The sequence below is a fragment of the Schistocerca serialis genome, chromosome 4 (genome assembly GCF_023864345.2).
Source record: "Schistocerca serialis cubense isolate TAMUIC-IGC-003099 chromosome 4, iqSchSeri2.2, whole genome shotgun sequence".
Taxonomy (NCBI): Eukaryota; Metazoa; Arthropoda; class Insecta; order Orthoptera; family Acrididae; genus Schistocerca; species Schistocerca serialis.
The window spans coordinates 342,419,838-342,441,197 of NC_064641.1; positions in this window are offsets into that span (position 1 = coordinate 342,419,838).

Consider the following 21,360-nt stretch of genomic DNA (forward strand, 5'->3'; position numbering starts at 1 on the left):
GAGATGTTGCCGTATGTAATGGATTAGGAGCGAGACTTGGGCAGCGAAGGTTAAACAAATGAGAAAGGTATAATGTTGATTTTATTATTAACAGCTGCTTACACAATTTATTCAATATGAGCGCCATAGAGGTCAACCAGATGCTGCACAGCGCCCGATTCGCACCTGGTGACCAAAATTTTAACTAATTTTTTCCAGCGCAAATCGGTTCCGCATTAACGCATTAGCATATCGCTGCCATATGATAGTTGAAAATGAGGAGGTCCTGCAGCAGCTCTCGCGAGATGGGCGTAAGCAAATTCCGAAGAGTCAACCCTGAAATTCAAATTGAGTTGACTTCCATATTGCAGAAATTTCACAAGTCGAAAAACAGCGTGAAAAAATGTTCAGTATTTATTTGTGTTATAGACATGAGTACTGACACTTTGAAAATAAATGTTCAATATTTATTTCGAATTTGGGCATGCGTTTATTATTCACTCGCACATTTTCAGGTTCACTCTGTTTCCAGTTATACTTATCACATGTAGATTTACCTGCGGGAAACGTCGTTATCAACAACTTGTTTATTTGTATTTGGCCTTTCATAATATGTCGTCATTCGCAGCAAAGCATAGAGACAGAGCGTCAGAAGACAAATACACAGAACGGAAAACGTTATTCAGGTTTAATCTTTCAGTTCAGTATTACACAAACATTTGTCGCTACAAACTTTCCTTGCAAAATTTAAACAGCCATTCAATAGCAGTATTCCTGTTTACATTATGTCCGGTATAATTTTGAATGTATTGTGCAATGGAATTTGTCAGTATACGTATTTTCGGTACATTTACTTCGTTGTGGGAAACTGCTGTTTACGAGTTAGATTGCCGTTTACAGTGTTGCGATAACATAAGTATTTTAACGTTTATAGATGGAGAGATATTCGAGGAAGTAACTCATTTACGACAGAAAAAAATTATTTAAGCCGCAATTATTACGATGACGTAAGAATCCCTGTTCTTAAATGTATTATTACAATTTAATCGGATGTTTCTCATCTTCTTTGCAGCACTGTGCAAAATGTATGTAACTGTATGTACAATGAGTTGGATCATGAATGATGAAAAACTATTTTGGTATCTAAAATATGTTAACTTCTTTGAAATCAGAAACTCGTGATAGATGTGAGTTGCAGGCAACAAAAAAAAGAAAAAAAACTTCAGATACGTACAAAGCATGAGAAATGAGAAATGCTTCAAGAGTTCTTAGAAAAATGTCAGATATATTTGATAAGTGTACAATGAGGCAGATAACCACATGAGACTTCGTGACATACAAGTGTGTTTCACTGAGGTAAATAATTATATCACAAATAGTTATACGAGGGTAGTAAAGAAAATTAACCTTATCAATATTAAAAGGTGGCGGTAATTTATGTAGATTGGTCGAATGTTTCCGTTCCAAAAATTTTAAAAAAGTATTTTTAATGAACTCTTCTACCAAATTCTACAATTGTAGTTTTTCCCGTTAAAATTTAACGAAATCTGTAAATTTTTTGCCTTTGCTGTAATTATAGTACATTACCGAAAATGTGCTGGTATCGTTAGGGTAGTGCGAAAATATATTTTCCGATGCTTGTCCCAAATCCTTAAAAAGTACATAGTTCAAAAAAATAAAAAAAGCTAACACAATTTTTATTTTTTTAAATATTTTTGTGGCTGTCAAAAAGTAACCCTCGATCCCACAATTCCCCATTGGTATCGCATGTTACTGAATATGCGTTGGTACTGCGAGGGTTAATATACTAAACGCCGAATTATTTAGTAACAGACATACTGAGGTATCATATTCTAAATACAGCCTACGTAATGTACTAGATACAACCACTTACGAAATAATGAACCCCAGCATTCGAAGGCAGACTTACACAAAAGTTGTAAGCAATTAAATACGGAGACTTTGATAATATGCGTACAGATAAGAATAAAAACGCGGACCATGTGTTGATATCAAGTTGGTAGAATGAGATTTCCACAATCCATAATAAATTAGAAACGTTTTGGGCACATTAGTTGAAAACATATTACGGAGAACATATTCTTCCCTCTAGCCATATTACTATCTGTCATGACGTGTTACCCAGTGCCAGGATGAAGATCTGTTGTTTGGCACGTCCGTCATTAAGGAAGTCTTCACTTCTTCTTTTTTTAACACAGAAGTTGGCTCGCTTGAAGTTTATCCTGTAACAGAATGTCTCAGCAGCGTGGGCAACAAAACGAATGTCACCTGCATTAACACAAATATCTTTCAAACTGAGCTTATATCTTAGATCTGAACAGTTCTGGTATGCAAGTTTACTCTGATTGACGGCTTAATTTTAATCTGCGTTGGTTAGAACAAATTGGACAAAATCAAAGAAAGACCTATTCCAATGGCTACTAATTAGAGTACACTTTTAACTTGGCAGTCCAGTGGAAATAGTATCTTTCTTTTAAGTCGTAGCTTAAGCAGTATGCCGTGTTTTATGCGATTTCATGGATATCGCAGCTGGTGAAACAGCAGTTTGTGACTTGCAGTGGACTAGTATTCAGCACTCCCAGGTGCTGAGGTTTGTAAGAAACTATATACCTCGAGTACTTGAGAACAGAGTAAACGGAGAAGAATCGAAACAATTGTCCGTGAGTTCATTTTAGCGATATTGATAGGAGTGAGTCAGTGAGTAGTTTCGGGCTGGAACTTCACGGCACTTAAAATAAGCAGCTGCTGCCCATAATCGAGTTCCTAGGTATTTACGCTGATCTTGAGTCTGCCATGAGTCCTATACATTCAGTGCAGCAAGCACAAAATTTTTTGCCAGTATTTAATAAAGATCGGTCACGAAGACACAATCTTCAGTGGCGATATCGATTTGCGGACAAACTCAAGTTCATTCCGTGGCCACAGATCTTGGGGGCACCGTTTCCATAACCGTCAGTTGTTTATTTCTGTGAGAATGGTGCGCATATTGTTTGGAATAGCTATTTTTCGGGAGAGTTACAGCGTATTAGCCGCGCAATCAATATTGAAATCTGTCTCCCTACTTGGAGTATATAATGTTACCAATTAGAATTGTTCGTAACGGTCATGTTATGGTATCTAATTTGTTCGCCTGTCTAGAGTAAGGTAACAAAATCCTTTCCACTATGAAGTCAAAAGTCACGCATAATGTACCGGTGTTTGATTTCCAAACTGTATCTAGAGCCCAAGGGAATGAGAAGCACGATGTCCCGTAAGCAGAAATGCTGTTTTCTGTTACACATATCGTCACTCTTAGCACTTCTTTTATACCTTCTGCATAAATTGCAGCATTTCTTTCTTTTAATTCAGATTATCTTTAAGTAATATTTAACTGACGCAAACACTTCAGCTAGGTGCCAAACACACAATACACCGCCTTGTCCTTGAGCGATACATGTTGGGTTAAATTTATATTAACCACAAAAGATACCAATGAGAGTTTTCTGAGATAAGAAAGCAATGGTGGGAGATAAAGTTCATGTTTCAAGACAGGTCTGGACTAAGTATTGTATTTGGGTGACTTTTATCTTTAAACTTCCTACGTTTCATAACAAATAATCGTCTTCCACATTTACGTTGCTGATCTAAAGTGAGTAAAATCCATGTCACGTTCTTATCAGATCTCGAGCAACGATTCTCTATGAACTTCTTTAGTAGAAGTATACAAGTTCAGTTACAAGTATTACGACTTTATGTGCAACCACTCCATTTGGAGCGTGCAAGTTTGTACTTTAACTGATGTTCTTTCAAGATGTGCTGCACCAGTTGTTGGAGACTGTGTCTCCTTTTCAGCGTGAGATGATGCGGTTTCAGTCGGACTGTACGACATCCCACTTCCATATTAACGTTCGTGTTTAACAGAATAGCCGGTACACTCTTCTTTTCTGGAAAAGAAGGCCGTGTCGCATTACGAACGCTGTTGCACATCGCCCTGACACGGAGCTTTTTCTATGGCGCTTCGTGATTATATTTGAAGGTGGAAGAAACCCCAACATAAAATGAAGAACAGGTAGGACCTAGCCGTCCGTCTTATTGTTCAACAGACAGGGAGACATTTGAGAGAACACGACAAAATTTTCTACGCCGTTCAAATATGTGTACCGAGACGAGCAGTTGTCACGTATTGTTTCGAGCATAGCTCCTTGCAGTAAAAAGTTAAGCGTCAACAGAAAACAAGAAGCGGCCCATCAGTTCGTTGTATCAAGCTGCAAGTTTTGACGATCATTGTCTGGGTCAGTAGCCATGTGCAGGCCTGTAGTTGACTTACATTTCTAGTTAGGAGAAACAAAATTAATTAAAAGATCAATATGTGTCTATTACCTGTTAGAAAATATGAGAACATTCATAAATTATTTTTTAGCTGCCCATACGGTTCTATAGATTAGCAAGTAGGTAGAACAACAGATGATACATCCTTCTACTACAAATTCTGTGAAAAATTTCAGTAAATCAAACAACGCTGTAGAAGCGATAACAAATTGCGGCAGCGAATAAATTTACTATGAAGTCTAGTTAATACGAGGGCCGTTCAGAAAGTAACCTCCGGTTGATTTTAAAAAATACACCAAGTTACATAAAAATATTTTAATATATACATCTTACAACTACATCTTTGCACTATTTTTCTACATAGTCTCCATAGCGATTGAGGCACTTATCGTATCTCTTCACAAGCTTTGAAATTCCTTCTGCATAAAAATCACCCGCTTGTGCCTGGAGCCAGCCTGTGACCGCATCTTTGAGCTCTTCGTCGTCATCAGACCGCTGTGACCCGAGCCATTTCTTCAAATGCATGAAGAGATGATAATCACTTGGCGCCAGGTCTGGGCTGTAAGGTGGATGGTTGATAACGTCCCACTTGAAGGACTCAAGAAGGGCCGTTGTTCTGCGAGCAGAGTGAGGACGGGCGTTATCGTGCAAAAAAACGATACCGGAAGTCAGCATACCACGGCGTTTGTTCTGTATAGCCCGTCGTAACTTTTTTATTGTTTCACAATACACGTCTTGATTAATGGTCGTACCACGTTCCATGAATTCAACCAACAACACCCCTTTGGCATCCCAAAACACCGTTGCCATCAGTTTTCTGGCAGAAAAATCTTGCGAGGCTTTTCTTGGTTTGGTAGGCGAATTTCAATGTGCCCACATCTTTGATTGTTCTTTTGTCTCAGGGTTCACGTACTTAATCCAGGTTTCGTCACCGGTCACGATTCTGTTTAACAATGGTTCTCCTTCGTCCTCATAACGTGACAGAAAGTCTAATGCAGAGGCCATTCTTTGAGTTTTGTGGTGGTCGGTAAGAATTTTGGGCACCCATCGTGCACAGAACTTACGGTAACCCAATCTTGCTGTCACTATCTCGTACAAGAGAGTCTTAGAAATCTGTGGAAAACCAGTAGACAACTCCGACATTGAGAAACGTCGATTTTCACGAACTTTTGCATCAACTGTCTGAACGAGTTCGTCAGTCACCAATGATGGTCTACCACTCCTCTCTTCATCATGAACGTTTTCTCGTCCACTTTTAAATAAACGTACCCATTCACGGACAACTCCTTCACTCATAACTCTTGGTCCGTACACGGCACAAAGCTCACGATGAATAGCTGCTGCAGAATATCCTTTGGCTGTAAAAAACCTTATGACAGCACGCACTTCACATTTGGCGGGGTTTTCTATTGCAGCACACATTTCAAACTGCCACAAAAACTAAACTAGCGCAGGTACGACGTTCACTCGACCACGGCTTGATGGCGACTGACCTGTTGAGTGCGTGAACGCACAGATGGCGTCGCTACTCCCCCCCACAACCCGCACTGTGACCAATCGGAGGTTACTTTCTGAACCGCCCTCGTATTTCCAGCCTTTTAAATAAAGCTTCACAAGCAGCATTGGTTTGTATCCTGCTTTCAAACTACACACATAAAAAAAAGTTTTGCATCAACCCGGTTCCCAGAACTCCTGAAGATAGACGTTGACTGTGAATATTGTACAACAGACACAGTCCCCATGACTGTTCAGCGATTTCACTAAACCAACCCAAAGATATAAACAACCATGCTTGAGCAGCGCCTATTACACGGAGGGGTTCCGACAGCCGATTACTTCCAGTCATTCCACCAGGAAGGAGGTACACAGCTCGCGTTGTCTGTAGTTCAAACATGCCTAGACGGTCAATACCGCGGTTCGATCGCGCCCGCATTGTTACTTTGTGCCAGGAAAGGCTCTCAACAAGGGTAGAGTCCAGGCGCCTCGGAGTGAACCAAAGAAATGTTCCATAAAATTTTGAGCGTGCAGCTACAAAAGTTCAGATTCTCCTTCTAACATTTCGGCTGAATACCGTCCAGCCATCTTCAGAGTGAGCCAAGGTGACTAACGCTCTAACACTTACTCCATCCTTTTACACCCAGGCATTGATAGGCGACAAAGAGGTGTAAAATGGCTGGACGGTATTCAGCCGAAATATTACAGAAGAAGCTGAATTTATGCTGCAGCACGCACTAAATTTTATGAAACAGTCTTTACTCCGCGAAAACATGAAGATACGCATCACAGCGATATTGTTAGGACATGAAGGAGATACAGAGAGACAGGAAATGTCGATGACATGCCTCGCTCAGGCCTCCAAGTGGTACTACTGCAGTGGATGACCGCTACCTACGGATTATGGCTCGGAGGAACCCTGACAGCAACGCCACCACGAATAATACTGCTTTTCGTGCAGTCACAGGACATGGTGTTACCACTCAAACTGTGTGCAATAGCCGGCATGATCCGCAACTTCACTCCCGACGTCCATGGTGAAGATCATCTTTGCTACCACGACACCATGCAGCTCGTTACAGATGAGCCCAACAAAATGCCGAATGGAGCGCTCAGGATTGGCATCACGTTCTCTTCACTGATGAGTGTCCCGTATGCCTTCAACCAGACAATCATCGGAGACCTGTCTGGAGGCAACCGGGTCAGGCTTGACGCCTTAGACACACTGTACAACGAGTGCAGCAGAATGGGTTTTGGGTGGCGTTATATGAGGCCGACGTACGCCGCTGTTGGTCATGGAAGGCGCCGTAACGGCTGTACGATACGTAAATGCCAACCTCCGACCGATAGTGTAACCATATCGGCAGCATATTGGAGAGGCATTCGTCTTCATGGACGACAATTCAAACCCCCATCGTGCACATCTTTTGAATGACTTCCTGCAGGATAACGACGTCGCTCGACTAGAGTGCCTAGTATGTTCTCCAGCCATGAACCCTATCGAACATGAGTGGGATGGGTTGAAAAGAGCTGTTTATGGACGACATGACCCACCAACCACTCTGAGGGATCTATGCCTAATCGACGTTGAGGAGTGGGACAATCTGTACCAACAGTGCCTTGATGAACTTGTGGCTAGTATGCCACGACGAATACAGGCATGCATAAGTGCAAGAGGACGTGCTACTGGGTATTAGAGGTATCGGTGTGTACAGCAATCTGGACCCCACCTCTGAAGGTCTCGGTTTATGGTGGTACAACATGCAATGCGTGGTTTTCATGAGCAATATAAAGGGCGGAAATGATGTTTACATTGATCTCTATTCCTATTTCCTGTTCAGGTTCCGTAACTCTCGGAACAGCGGTAATGCAAAACTTTTTAGATGTTTTTAAATGACAGCAAAGTCTTAAGACAAATGTGGAAAACAGAAATCCACTTGTAGCACTATAATGTTGGACAGTCATTGCCTCTTTCCCACCTAAACTTGGGGTACTCAATCTGGCAGTAAGCAGAAGCTATTCATATATAGATAATTACACAATATCCATGTTTATCATTTCATAGCTTTGATGAATCATTTTCCCTACTGGCTGGTATTTTAGTACCGACGGTTCTTGTTAAGGGAAGACACGAAATGTCTCAAATGCAGTATCCACTCATTCCCCGCAGTAAACACGTAAACACTGCCTCGGCAGAAATTGCAGAGTGTGCGTCTGTTGGTGACGCAGTTAAGAGTTGACGGGTGGGTAGTACTGCAAGGGAAACGGAAACATTCACTCATTCAGCCTACCGGTGTCAGGCACAAAAGTGTCATTATCAACGTACGTATTAACTATAAAACTGTACAGAGTGTTTCATAGAGATACTGAAAATCTCCAAGTTACATTAATAAGGAATAAAGTAGTTAAGGACACTTACGGCTCGAAGTTTTAATCGTCAACGGCAGAGAACATTGAATACGTGAGGACCATAGCCTTCCTGTGCGCCATTCATATATGCTTCTGTCACCATCGGAAACTTATGAGTTTTGAATTCCCAGCGGATTATGAGTAGGATTAAGTCGACACTGCAGCTAGTAGAAACAAGTTAGCACTACGATAGTCATCTTGGAGCGAGTGCATTAGTTACTTATACCTAGGTATTAGTCGTGATGAAATGCTGCAGGCTGGCACAATGAAGACTCATATTATTTAGTTTTGTTTAGCAGTAATTTTACTAATACTGCCTGATCATTGTATTTACCAATCGCAGCATGTAATTCGTCCTACTTTTAACTTATATTTTAATTTACGTTAACTTCATTTTACGTTGAATAAATTCTTCAGATCTCTCTTTATACTTAAGAATTTCGAATCTTACTGTGTCAAACGTCGAAGATGACGGTAAATCTTGTTCGCATGCCATACCAATAGGGATTACTGTCAAATATGTGAGTTTCTTCATTAAACACAGGTGAAGTATTAGGCTACTTAACGCGTTCTACCGTGCATCCTCTGCAGTAGCTGGGAACTTTTAGTTTTCAATTTAAAACACTCGGTTCATTGTGAGTAGCCCGTGGACTTAGGTTTATAAAATTGTCTTTTGGAATAACTATGGTTTTTTTCTTTCGAAAATCAAATTATCTCATTTCAACATTACATAACCCCTGAAAACAGAAGTGCATTGATACAGCAAACTTTTATGTTCTAAGTGAATATCTTCTATTACCGCCAAGTTTGATCTCTTTCTTTTACGTATATCGTTCTAAAGTTCCCACAATACGCATTTTCATGTCGTCCAATCCTGTTATTTTGGTTTTACCCGTGGTATATTATGTAGACCTGTCCCTTCTTCGATGTCGTCGTCCTGGAGTAGCTATCTCGTCTTTGTAAACGCTTTCAAAACAAAACACCAACTTTTACATATCCCTTGTGTGGCGTAGACTAGTGGGATATTCTCCTTGTAATTTATTGACTAGCTGTAGTGTGGTCTGTATTCCCTGTGGCATTGATCATGGCAGTTCTCCGCAAATTTCACTATGGCTGTCGGTAGATGAGAGTGCAGTGTATCCGCTTCATCCTCAGGACTACCGTACTCATCTAACACAGCAAATAATTCCATATAGCTAACTTGCCAGAAATCATTCTATTCCAGTCTTTACTTCTTATGGTTGAACGCCCATTCATATACACTATTCTTATGCTTACTTCCTTTTTAATCTTTCACTTCCCTCAACTACTCTTCAGGCGAAACGCTTGTTCCCCAACATAAACCATTACTACGGTGCGACCTACGCACTAACCATGAACATTTCCTTCTTCCTTCAAACTCAATATTTCACCACATATACTCTTGACCTGCGTCACTTTAATTATTCTAATATATCACATCACTCTGCTCTTATGACGTAGACGTACACAATCACATGCTACTTAATACATCAATATTTCACTCCCTTTCCGCTTTGTAAAATGTCAGACCAGTCCAGATCTACCTAAAACCGTGTACATTCTTATTCCATTCGATTACTTTCTTTCTAGGTGGCTTATGTGATTTATTAATTATTCTTCTAATCTTGCATGTACGTATACTACCTAATTCATAACCATTCCTTCTGTTAATACATTTTTGTTAGATTTCTAAAGTTACATTGCATTATCTAGTTATTGTTCTCCCCCATTCTCTCTCTATTCACTTATTTGTTTAGTACCCTTCGACAGCCAAGAATCTGGCAAACTCTTTCCTCGGCATGATTAGATGATGTCAACACTGTTGATCCAACACAGGTTTGGTTCCCATTTTCGTGTTACTCTCGGAAAGGTTTTGTTGTTGTTGTTGTTGTTGTGGTCTTCAGTCCCGAGATGGTTTGATGCAGCCCTCCATGGTACTCTATCCTGTGCGAGCACCTTCATCTCCCAGTACCTAATGCAGCTTACAGCCTTCTGAATCTGCTTAGTGTGTTCATCACTTGGTTTCCCTCCACGATTTTTACCCTCCACGATGCCCTCCAGTACTAAAGTGGTGATCCCTTGATGCCTCAGAACATGTCCTAGCAACCGATCCCTTCTTCCAATCAAGTTGTGCCACATACTCCTCTTCTCCCCAATTCTATTCAATACCTCCTCATCAGTTATGTGATCTACCCATCTAATCTTCAGCATTCTTCTGTAGCACCACATTTCGAAAGCTTCTATTCTCTTCTTGTCTAACCTATTTACCGTCCATGTTTCACTTCCATACATGGCTACATTCCAAACAAATACTTTCAGGAACGATTTCCGGACACTTAAATCTATACTCGATGTTCACAAATTTCTCTTCTTTAGAAACGCTTTCCTTGCCATTGCCAGTCTACATTTTATATCCTCTCTACTTCGACCATCATCAGTTATTTTGCTCCCCAAATATCAAAACTCATGTACTACCTTAAGTGTCTCATTTCCTAATCTAATTCCCTCAGCATCACCCGACTTAATTCGACTACATTCCATTATCCTCATTTTGCTTTTGTTGATGTTCGTCTTATACCCCCTTTCAAGACACTATCCATTCCGTTCAACTGCTCTTGCAAGTCCTTTGCTGTCTCTGACAGAGTTACAATGTCATCGGCGAACCTCAAAGTTTTTATTTCTTCTCCATGGATTTTAATACCTACTCCGAACTTTTCTTTTGTTTCCTTTACTGCTTGCTCGATATACAGATTAAATAGCATCTGGGAGAGGCTAAAACCCTGTCTCACTCCCTTCCCAACCACTACTTCCCTTTCACGTCCCTCGACTTTTATAACTGCCATCTGGTTTCTGTACAAATTGTAAATAGCCTTTCGCTCCCTGTATTTTACCCCTGCCACCTTCAGAATTTGAAAGAGAGTATTCCACTCAAGGAAAGGTTTTATGTTGCTGATATGGTGTTTTCTTTCATACCTGCTGGTTTCAATAGTCCACAAATCAACGACATCGGCACGAATAGTGTGTACGGTTTGCTGTGGTCCATAATATGGAGAAAAAAATTCGTGACACATCGCCTTCTATCTTTCGGTGACACAGTTGAAAATGCCCCTCTTCTTCCTGTGAGCCCCCTCTGTAGTTACTTCCGTTGTCCTCGACTCTACCGACAGTTTTAAGCAGTTTGGGGGCAGTTGTTATCGCTTTATGTGTTCCTCGAATCGAATCTAATTTTCCTTGTCCTGTTGTAAGATAACCTTGCCCCTGCCAAATTCCATTACTGCCTCATACGTTTACATAAAGCCTGTGCCTGAAATCATCAATATGGCCAGGTTCGGTATTGCCTTGACACATGAATTCTAGTCATACTTCATGCTATACATCCGCACTCATGCCAGGCAGTGCTCCTCTCTTACTTTCGTCTTACATAAAATTAACATGAACTATTTCTTTCAATGCACACACTGTTGAAATATGTCGTACGACACTGCTGAAATTTAGTTACCTCTTTCGAGAATGGCCACAAAACCTATTTTACCAACTAAAACATTGACTGCTGGGTGTCCATTCTGTAGCTGCGCAACCTCTCCCTCCTCCACCAATACTTTTCGCAAACCTTCGTGCACAATATAGTTTATGTTTTCGATGCCATGTCCATTCACTGATATTCCCCTCCTTTTATCCTTTAATCTTATGAATCATTGTGATGATGACAGCCTCGCAATCGGTTTCGTTCGTGGCCAGGTCCGCGCAGTTCAATAACATCAGCTTCTGGTCATAGCTGCACATCCTCATACTCCACCTGTCTCCAGTTCATATTCCCGTTGTTCTGCTGGCCATTGTAGCCACCCCTCCATCGATCATTCGCATTGCTCTATCCTCCACCACCGTTGTAATTAGCCTTACTATTTTTCCGACAGTAATGCTGTGTTTGCTGGCTGCAAAGCCAGTAAATTTAGATATTTTCTTCGTTGCCTGATTCTTTCTGTGATCGCCACAGTGGACAAATTCGATTTCTTGCAGCACGTCCTAGAACTTGTCTGTATCATTGGCGAGCATCCAATCATTATATGTTGTTACTGCTGGAATAACTGAAAAAAGTGCAGCCTGTTCTTCGTGCTGTACATTGTATCCAAGAACTTGTTTTTCTTCAACATCCCTCAGAAAAATTTCATTGGTCTTCCGAGACTTGTACCATTAAAACACGTCCCATAAATATCTCATTCTTAACCTGCGCTTGCTTTTGTTTAGATCCATAGTTGCCTAAAAATGGTTCTTTAAACTCTCAGTATGAAGCACATTTGACTTCTATTGGATGTGTCTTCACCAAGGGTTCCGCTTCGAATAAACTACAGATATAATGCAGATTCTGCATTAATGATAACGGCGGTGGGTTCAGATTACTGAGCTGCTCAATCCAAGTCGACAGATGGGGCACATTTGCTTTCTCCTTGCACGGGTGGTACTTGCATACCGACATTTAGTGCTTGTAACTCCATTGTTTGAGCCCACATCTTCCTTTCTGGCTGACAGGTTTCACCTCGTGCTCTACACTATTCCCTCCGGTATGTGTCAGCTTAAATTAAATAATAGAAAGAACAACACGAGGAGCAGCATACGTGACTGTGGAGGGGAGAGATGAACGAAGTAAACATACAAGTCTTTTATTGTCTAAACAAAATTACATTTCCATCAGAATACAAGCATTCACGTTTTAGCTTATGAACAACCTAAGACAAGATTATATAATCACAAGATTTCGCTCTGTTCACCAAGAAAGACAACAATTATCACAGCCAGAAAGTGGAAAACTAAACTGAAGCGACTGACAATCTGAAAACTACTTCAGTTACCAAAACTGACTGAGAAAAACTCTCAGCTAAACGAGTATTTAATAAAACACAGAAAAACACTAATTTCAAATGACTTCAGTATTAAAAATCAGATTTCAATTCCAAAATAATTAACCTTGGGCTCTACAAAACATTACGCCCAAATGGGGATAGAAATAAAATCAAAAAGTCTCCCTTTAAACAGTAACAATCAATCATACAAAATTTTGGCCATTCAACAAACAAGAATTTAAAAGTATTAACCGTTTCGCTGCTGTGGGCGTATATACACGTCCTATTACGTTATTCTCCAGGTGCTGTTGAATTGTGTGCATACACCGCCTGGGTTTTCCTACAGTGCTAGGGACGTCTGAATGGGTCCTGAGTCACTGACCCCTCACTGCTGCGGCAAGTTATTCCCATATCTCGGTAAATAAAACAGTTCTAGTGTTTACCACGCAGCATGTGGGCCTCATTCCGTGCTATCATTTGCAAAAAAGAAAAAAAAAATACTCTTTTCGATATCTCAAATCGTTTATGAGATATGACGATTGTCATGACCAAATGATTATTGATGGGCAAGCATGTGAATGAGCGCGTTGCGCGCGACAGTTCTTCGAATATAAACCCAATAACTCGAGAACGAAATGAGATATCATTCTGGTCTCAATTTCAAATGAAATATCGATATCTCATCAACTTTCCATTCGCTGCAATGTAAGAGGTAAAATCAACCATATTCCAACGTTCAGCAAGCGTTTTTACCTCATCTACATCTATATCTACGTGATTACTCTGCTATTCACAATTAAGTGCCTGGCAGATTGTTCAATGAACCACCTTCAAGCTATCTCTCTACCGTTCCACTCTCGAACTGCGCGCGGGAAAAACGAGCACTTAAATTTTTCTGTGGGAGGCCTGACTTTTCTTATTTTATCGTGATGATTATTTCTCCCTATGAAACTGAGCGCCAACAGAATGTTTTTGCAATCGGAGGAGAAAATTGGTGATTGAAATTTCATGAGAGGATCCCGTCGCAACGAAAAACGCCTGTGTTTTAATGATTGCCACTCCCATTCACGTATCATGTCTGTGGCACTAACACCCCTATTTCGCAATAATACAAAACGAGCCGGCCTTTTTGAACTTTCCAGAATCATCCGTCACTCCCATCTGATACGGATTCCACACCGCACCGCAATACTCCAGAACAGGGCGGACAAGTGTAGTGTAAGCAGTTTCTTTAGTAGATCTGTTGCACCTTCAAAGTGTTCTGCTAGTGAATCACCCACAACATTATCTATGTGATCGTTCCAACTTAGGTTATTTGTAATTGTAATCCCTAAGTATTTAGCTGAATTTACAGCCTTCAGATTTGTGTGACTTATCGCGTAATCGAAATTTAGCAGATTTCCTTTAGTATTCATGTGAATAACTTCACACATTTCCTTATTAAGGGTCAATTGCTACTTTTCGCACCATACAGATTTCTTACCTAAATCAATTCGTTTTGGTCAACGCATAAATGACAGCATCATCTGCAAACAATCTAATAGGGCTACTCAGATTGTCTCCTACGTCGTTAATATAGATCAGGAACGACAGAGAGCGTATAACACTTCCTTGGGGAACGCCGGATATTATTTCTGTTTTACTCAATAACTTCCCGTCTATTGCTACGAACTTCGACCATTATGACAGGAAATCACGAACCAGGTCGCACAACTGAGGCGATACTACGTAGGCACACAATTTGGTTAGAAGACACTTTTAAGGAACGGTGTCGAAAGCCTTCTGAAAATCTAAAAATATGGAGCCAATTTGACATTCCCCGCCCATAGCACTCTTTGCTTCATGAGTATAAGGAGCTACTTATGTTCCGCACGAACGATATTTTCTGAATCCATGCTGACTATGTGTCAGTAATTCGTTTTCTTCGATCTACTTCATAATGTTCGAATACAGTATATGTTCCAAAACCCTACTACAGATCGACGTTAGTGATATGGGCCTGTAATTCAGAGGATTTCTCCTATTTCCTTTTTTTTGGTACTGGTGTGACTTGAGCAAATTTCCAGCCTTTAGGTGCGGAACTTTCTGTGAGCGAGCGGTTGTATATAATTGTTAAATATGGAAGTATTACATCTGCGTACTCTGAAAGGAACCTGGACCAGAAGCCTTGCCTTTATTAAGTGATTTAAGCTGCTTTGCTACACCGAGGATATATACTTCTATGTTTCTCATCTTTGCAGTTGTTCTTGATTGGAATTCGGGAATATTTACTTCGTCTCCTTTGGTGAAGGAATTTCGGAAAACCATGTTTAATAACTCTGCTTTGGTGGCACTTTCATCAGTAATTTCACCGTTGTTATGGTGCAGTGAAGGTACTGGTTGCGTCTTGCCACTGATGTGCTCTACATATGACCAGAATCTCTTTGGGTTTTCTGCCAGGTACCGTGACAGAGTTTCGTTGTGGAAATTATTAAAAGCAACTCGCATTAAAGCACGTGCTATATTTCAAACTTCTGCAAAACTTTGCCAATCTTCGGGATTTTGCATTCTTTTAAATTTGGCATGGGTTTTTCGTTGCTTCTGCGGCAGCGACCTGACCCGTTTTGTGTACGATGGGGGATCAGTACCATCACTTACTATTTTATGTGGTATACATCCCCATTGCCGTCTGTACTATCTCTTTGAAATCATTCCACATCTTTTCTCTGCTTACATGATCAGATCGGAAGGAGTAGAGACTGTTTCTTAAAAAGGCTTTAAGAGTATTTTTATAAGCTTTTTTAAACAGATGTATTTTGCGTTTATTTTTGGTGGTTGTGGGTGTTACGGTATTCGGCGGAGGTTCGAGCCCCCCTCGGGCATGGGTGTGTGTGTTTGTCCTGAGGATAATTTAGGTTAAGTAGTGTGTAAGCTTAGGTACTGATGACCTTGTCAGTTAAGTCCCATCAGATTTCACAAACATTTGAACATTTGTTAAGGTATTCAGCATAGCAGCAACTGCCTTGTGGTCGCTAATTCCTGTATTCGTCGTGATAGTCCCTATTTTTCCAGGATTATTTGTTGCTAAGGGGTCAAGTATATGTTCGCAACCATGTACGCTTCGAGTAGGCTCATGAACTATATGTTCAAAATAATTTTCTGAGAAAGCATTCAGTACAATTTCGGATGACGTTTTATGCCTGCCGCCGGCTTTAAACGTATAATTTTTCCTGCATTTCGAAGGTAGATTGAAGTCGCCACCGACTATAATTGTATGAGTGGGGTTTGTTGTTGTTGTTGTGGTCTTCAGTCCTGAGACTGGTTTGATGCAGCTCTCCATGCTACTCTATCCTGTGCAAGCTTTTTCATCTCCCAGTACCTACTGCAACCTACATCCTTCTGAATCTGCTTAGTCTATTCATCTCTTGGTCTCCCTCTACGATTTTTACCCTCCACGCTGCCCTCCAATACTAAACTGGTGATCCCTTGATGCCTCAGAACATGTCCTACCAACCGATCCCTTCTTCTGGTCAAGTTGTGCCACAAACTTCTCTTCTCCCCAATCCTATTCAATACTTCCTCATTAGTTATGTGATCTACCCATCTAATCTTCAGCATTCTTCTGTAGCAAGTGGGGTACCAATTTGAAATGAGACTCCAGTTTTCATTTAACTGTTGAGCCACTATATATTCTGAGTCGGGTGGGGAGGGGGGGGGGGGGTCGGTAAAACAATCCAATTAATAGTTTAGTCCGATTGCCAAGTATAAGCTCTACCCATACTACTTCGCAGGAACTATCTACTTCTGTTTCACTAAAAGTGAAACTACTTCTGACAGCAATAAATACTCCACCACCAACTGTATTTAATCTATCCTTTCTGAACACTGATAGATCGTTTGAAAAAAGTTCGGCTGAACTTATTTCCGGCTTTAGCCAGCTTTCGGCATCTATAACTATTTGAGTTTAAATGCTTTCTACTAGGGCTTGGAGCTCTGGTTCTTTCCCAACGCAGCTACTACAATTTACAACTATAATACCGATCGTTTCTACGACTACCTTACTGTGCTTTACCTGCCCCCTTTTATACGGCCGCCCTTTCTGTGGTTTCCTGAGGCCCTCTAACCTAAGAAATCGCCCAATTCCTTCCACACAGCCATCGCTACCCGTGTAATGGACTCCTCACCTATTAGGCGGAACCCGGAAACCCACCACCCAATGGCGCAAGTCAAGGAATATGCAGACTACATGGTCACAGAACCGCCTGAGCCTCTGATTCAGACCCTCAACTCAGCTCTGCACCAAAGGACCATAGTCTGTTCTGTCCACAATGCTGCATATGTTGAGCTCCGTCTTAATCTTGGAAGCAAGACTGGCAGTCTTTACCATTTCCGCTAACCTCCCGAAACAAGAGAGAATCTCCTCCGATCCACAGCGACACGGCATCGGTAGCGACATGAGCTATCATCTGCAGATGGCTGCAGCCTGTACTCTTCATGGCATCCGGAAGTACCCTTTGCCACATCCGGAATGACTCCTTCCGGTATGCACATGGAATGCAGACTGGCTTTGAGCCATGTTCCTAAGGGTCCCCATTTCGCACCTAACGTTGGAGCTTCCAACTACCAGCAAACCCACCCTCTGTGAATGCCCAGACCTTGCGGGTCGAGAAGCTTCCTCTGGAACAGGGGGGGATGACTGCATTCGGCTCAGAGACTTCGTCAGCCACAGATAACACCCGAAATCTGCTCGTCAAACGAAGTGGGGAGGCCCTACGATCGGCACCACGGAAAGTCTTTCGCTGCCTGCCAGACTTTGGAATGATCCCCACTTGACCACGGGTGAGGGGTCAACCTCAGTGCAGGCAGTACTCGGGGCGGACACAGCAGTGGATCAATCGGGGGACACGTGGGTTGTGCTCGACGTTCCTTGCATCCACGCGTCCGACCCCTCACGGTGATGCCCCTTGGCAGCAGCCTCATGCTGTGTGACAGAAGACAACACTGCTTGCAGCTGTGAGCGAAGGGTCACCAACTCATCTCGCATTTGTACACGGCAATCACAGTGACCATCCATTTCTGAACACTCTCCTCTTTGAAACTCGTAGATATACACTCCTGGAAATGGAAAAAAGAACACATTGACACCGGTGTGTCAGACCCACCATACTTGCTCCGGACACTGCGAGAGGGCTGTACAAGCAATGATCACACGCACGGCACAGCGGACACACCAGGAACCGCGGTGTTGGCCGTCGAATGGCGCTAGCTGCGCAGCATTTGTGCACCGCCGCCGTCAGTGTCAGCCAGTTTGCCGTGCCATACGGAGCTCCATCGCAGTCTTTAACACTGGTAGCATGCCGCGACAGCGTGGACGTGAACCCTATGTGTAGTTGACGGACTTTGAGCGAGGGCGTATAGTGGGCATTCGGGAGGCCGGGTGGACGTACTGCCGAATTGCTCAACACGTGGGGCGTGAGGTCTCCACAGTACATCGATGTTGTCGCCAGTGGTCGGCGGAAGGTGCACGTGCCCGTCGACCTGGGACCGGACCGCAGCGACGCACGGATGCACGCCAAGACCGTAGGATCCTACGCAGTGCCGTAGGGGACCGCACCGCCACTTCCCAGCAAATTAGGGACACTGTTGCTCCTGGGGTATCGGCGAGGACCATTCGCAACCGTCTCCATGAAGCTGGGCTACGGTCCCGCACACCGTTAGGCCGTCTTCCGCTCACGCCCCAACAACGTGCAGCCCGCCTCCAGTGGTGTCGCGACAGGCGTGAATGGAGGGATGAATGGAGACGTGTCGTCTTCAGCGATGAGAGTCGCTTCTGCCTTGGTGCCAATGATGGTCGTATGCGTGTTTGGCGCCGTGCAGGTGAGCGCCACAATCAGGACTGCATACGACCGAGGCACACAGGGCCAACACCCGGCATCATGGTGTGGGGAGCGATCTCCTACACTGGCCGTACACCACTGGTGATCGTCGAGGGGACACTGAATAGTGCACGGTACATCCAAACCGTCATCGAACCCATCGTTCTACCATTCCTAGACCGGCAAGGGAACTTGCTGTTCCAACAGGACAATGCACGTCCGCATGTATCCCGTGCCACCCAACGTGCTCTAGAAGGTGTAAGTCAACTACCCTGGCCAGCAAGATCTCCGGATCTGTCCCCCATTGAGCATGTTTGGGACTGGATGAAGCGTCGTCTCACGCGGTCTGCACGTCCAGCACGAACGCTGGTCCAACTGAGGCGCCAGGTGGAAATGGCATGGCAAGCCGTTCCACAGGACTACATCCAGCATCTCTACGATCGTCTCCATGGGAGAATAGCAGCCTGCATTGCTGCGAAAGGTGGATATACACTGTACTAGTGCTGACATTGTGCATGCTCTGTTGCCTGTGTCTATGTGCCTGTGGTTCTGTCAGTGTGATCATGTGATGTATCTGACCCCAGGAATGTGTCAATAAAGTTTCCCCTTCCTGGGACAATGAATTCACGGTGTTCTTATTTCAATTTCCAAGAGTGTATGTACACTACTGGCCATTAAAATTGCTACACCATGAAGATGACGCCAAATTTAACCGACAGGAAGAAGATGCTGAGATATGCAAATGATTAGCTTTTCAGAGCATTCGCACAAGGTTGGCGCCGGTGGCGACATCTACAACGTGATGACATGAGGAAGGTTTCAAACGATTTCTCGTACACAAACAGCAGTTGACCGGCTTTGCCTGGTGAAACGTTGTTGTGATGCCTCGTTAAGGAGGGGAAATGCGTACCATCACATTTCCGACTTTGATAAAGGTCGTACTGTAGCCTACCGCGATTGCGGTTTATCGTATCGCGACATTGCTGCTCGCGTTGGTCGAGATCCAATGACTGTTAACACAATAAGGAATCGGAGGGTTCAGGAGGGTAATATGGAGCGCCGTGCTGGATCCCTACGGCCTCGTATCACTAGCAGTCGAGATTACAGGTATCTTATCCGCATGGCTGTAACGGATCGTGCAGCCACGTCTCGATCCCTGAGTCAACAGATGGGGACGTTTGCAAGACAACAACCATCTGCACGAACAGTTCGACGACGTTTGCAGCAGCATCGACTAGCAACTCGGAGACCATGGCGGCGGTTACCCTTGACGCTACGCCTACGATGGTGTACTCAACGACGTACGTGGGTGCACGAATGGCAGAACATCAATTTTTCGGATGAATCTTTGTTCTGTTTGCAGCGTCATGATGGTCGCATCCTTGTCTGGCGACATCGCGGTGAACGCACATTGGAAGCGTGTATTCGTCATCGCCATACTGGCGTATAACCCAGTGTCAATGGTGGCCGAGCAACTGGCTCGTCACAATACGCGAGTCACTACTTTTGATGAACTGTGGTATCGTGTTGAAGCTGCATGGGCAGTTGTACCTGTACACGCCATCCAAGCGCTGTTTGACTAAATGCCCAGGCGTATCAAGACTGTTATTACGGCCAGAGGTGGTTGATCTGAGTACTGATTTATCGGGTTCTATGCATCCAAACTGTGTGAAAATGTAATCACATGTCAGTTCTGGTATAATATATTTGTCCAATGAATACCCGTTCATCATCTGCATTTCATCTTTGTGTAGCAATTTTAATGGCCAGTAGTGTAATAAACAAACGGTGTGAAACGTCCCCTTAGAAATATTTATGAATTACTGTGCTGACAAACCTCTACGTTATTTGATTTTGAAACAGCTGAGATAAACTAAACGTACTCCGACATTACTCTCTTTACTTATTCTGATCAACACTAAACTGACACACAATATTTTTAGCGCAACGCAATCTGACTTTCAAAAATCCCTACAAAAGAATGGCCCTGACTACCAATAACCTATACCTTTCATGAATCACTTACCGCACAAAAATCTTCGTTACTCGAACTACTGCAATACAGTGAGCGCCACTACTGCCAGCAAAATAAAAGACTCTAACTACTGAAGGCACTAACTACTAATAGACATGGCCAGCAAATGAAAGATTTTGATAGAGAACGAACAATGTATTTACCTTAATAATGTTCAAAAGTCATTATATATATATATATATCAGTTCACGATATCCAGTATTACAAATTTACTCTGTCTGGCGGACACACGTCCAGATCATCCGCTCTTAATAATTCTGCCATCTGTCTCCCCACATCCAACACTGCTGGCGGCTCACCTGCAACTGTCCAACACTACGAGCTGTTTACATTCGACTGCCCGACACTACAATAGCAAATATTCCAACAATGGAAACCAGCCACAGGCTTCACACACCAC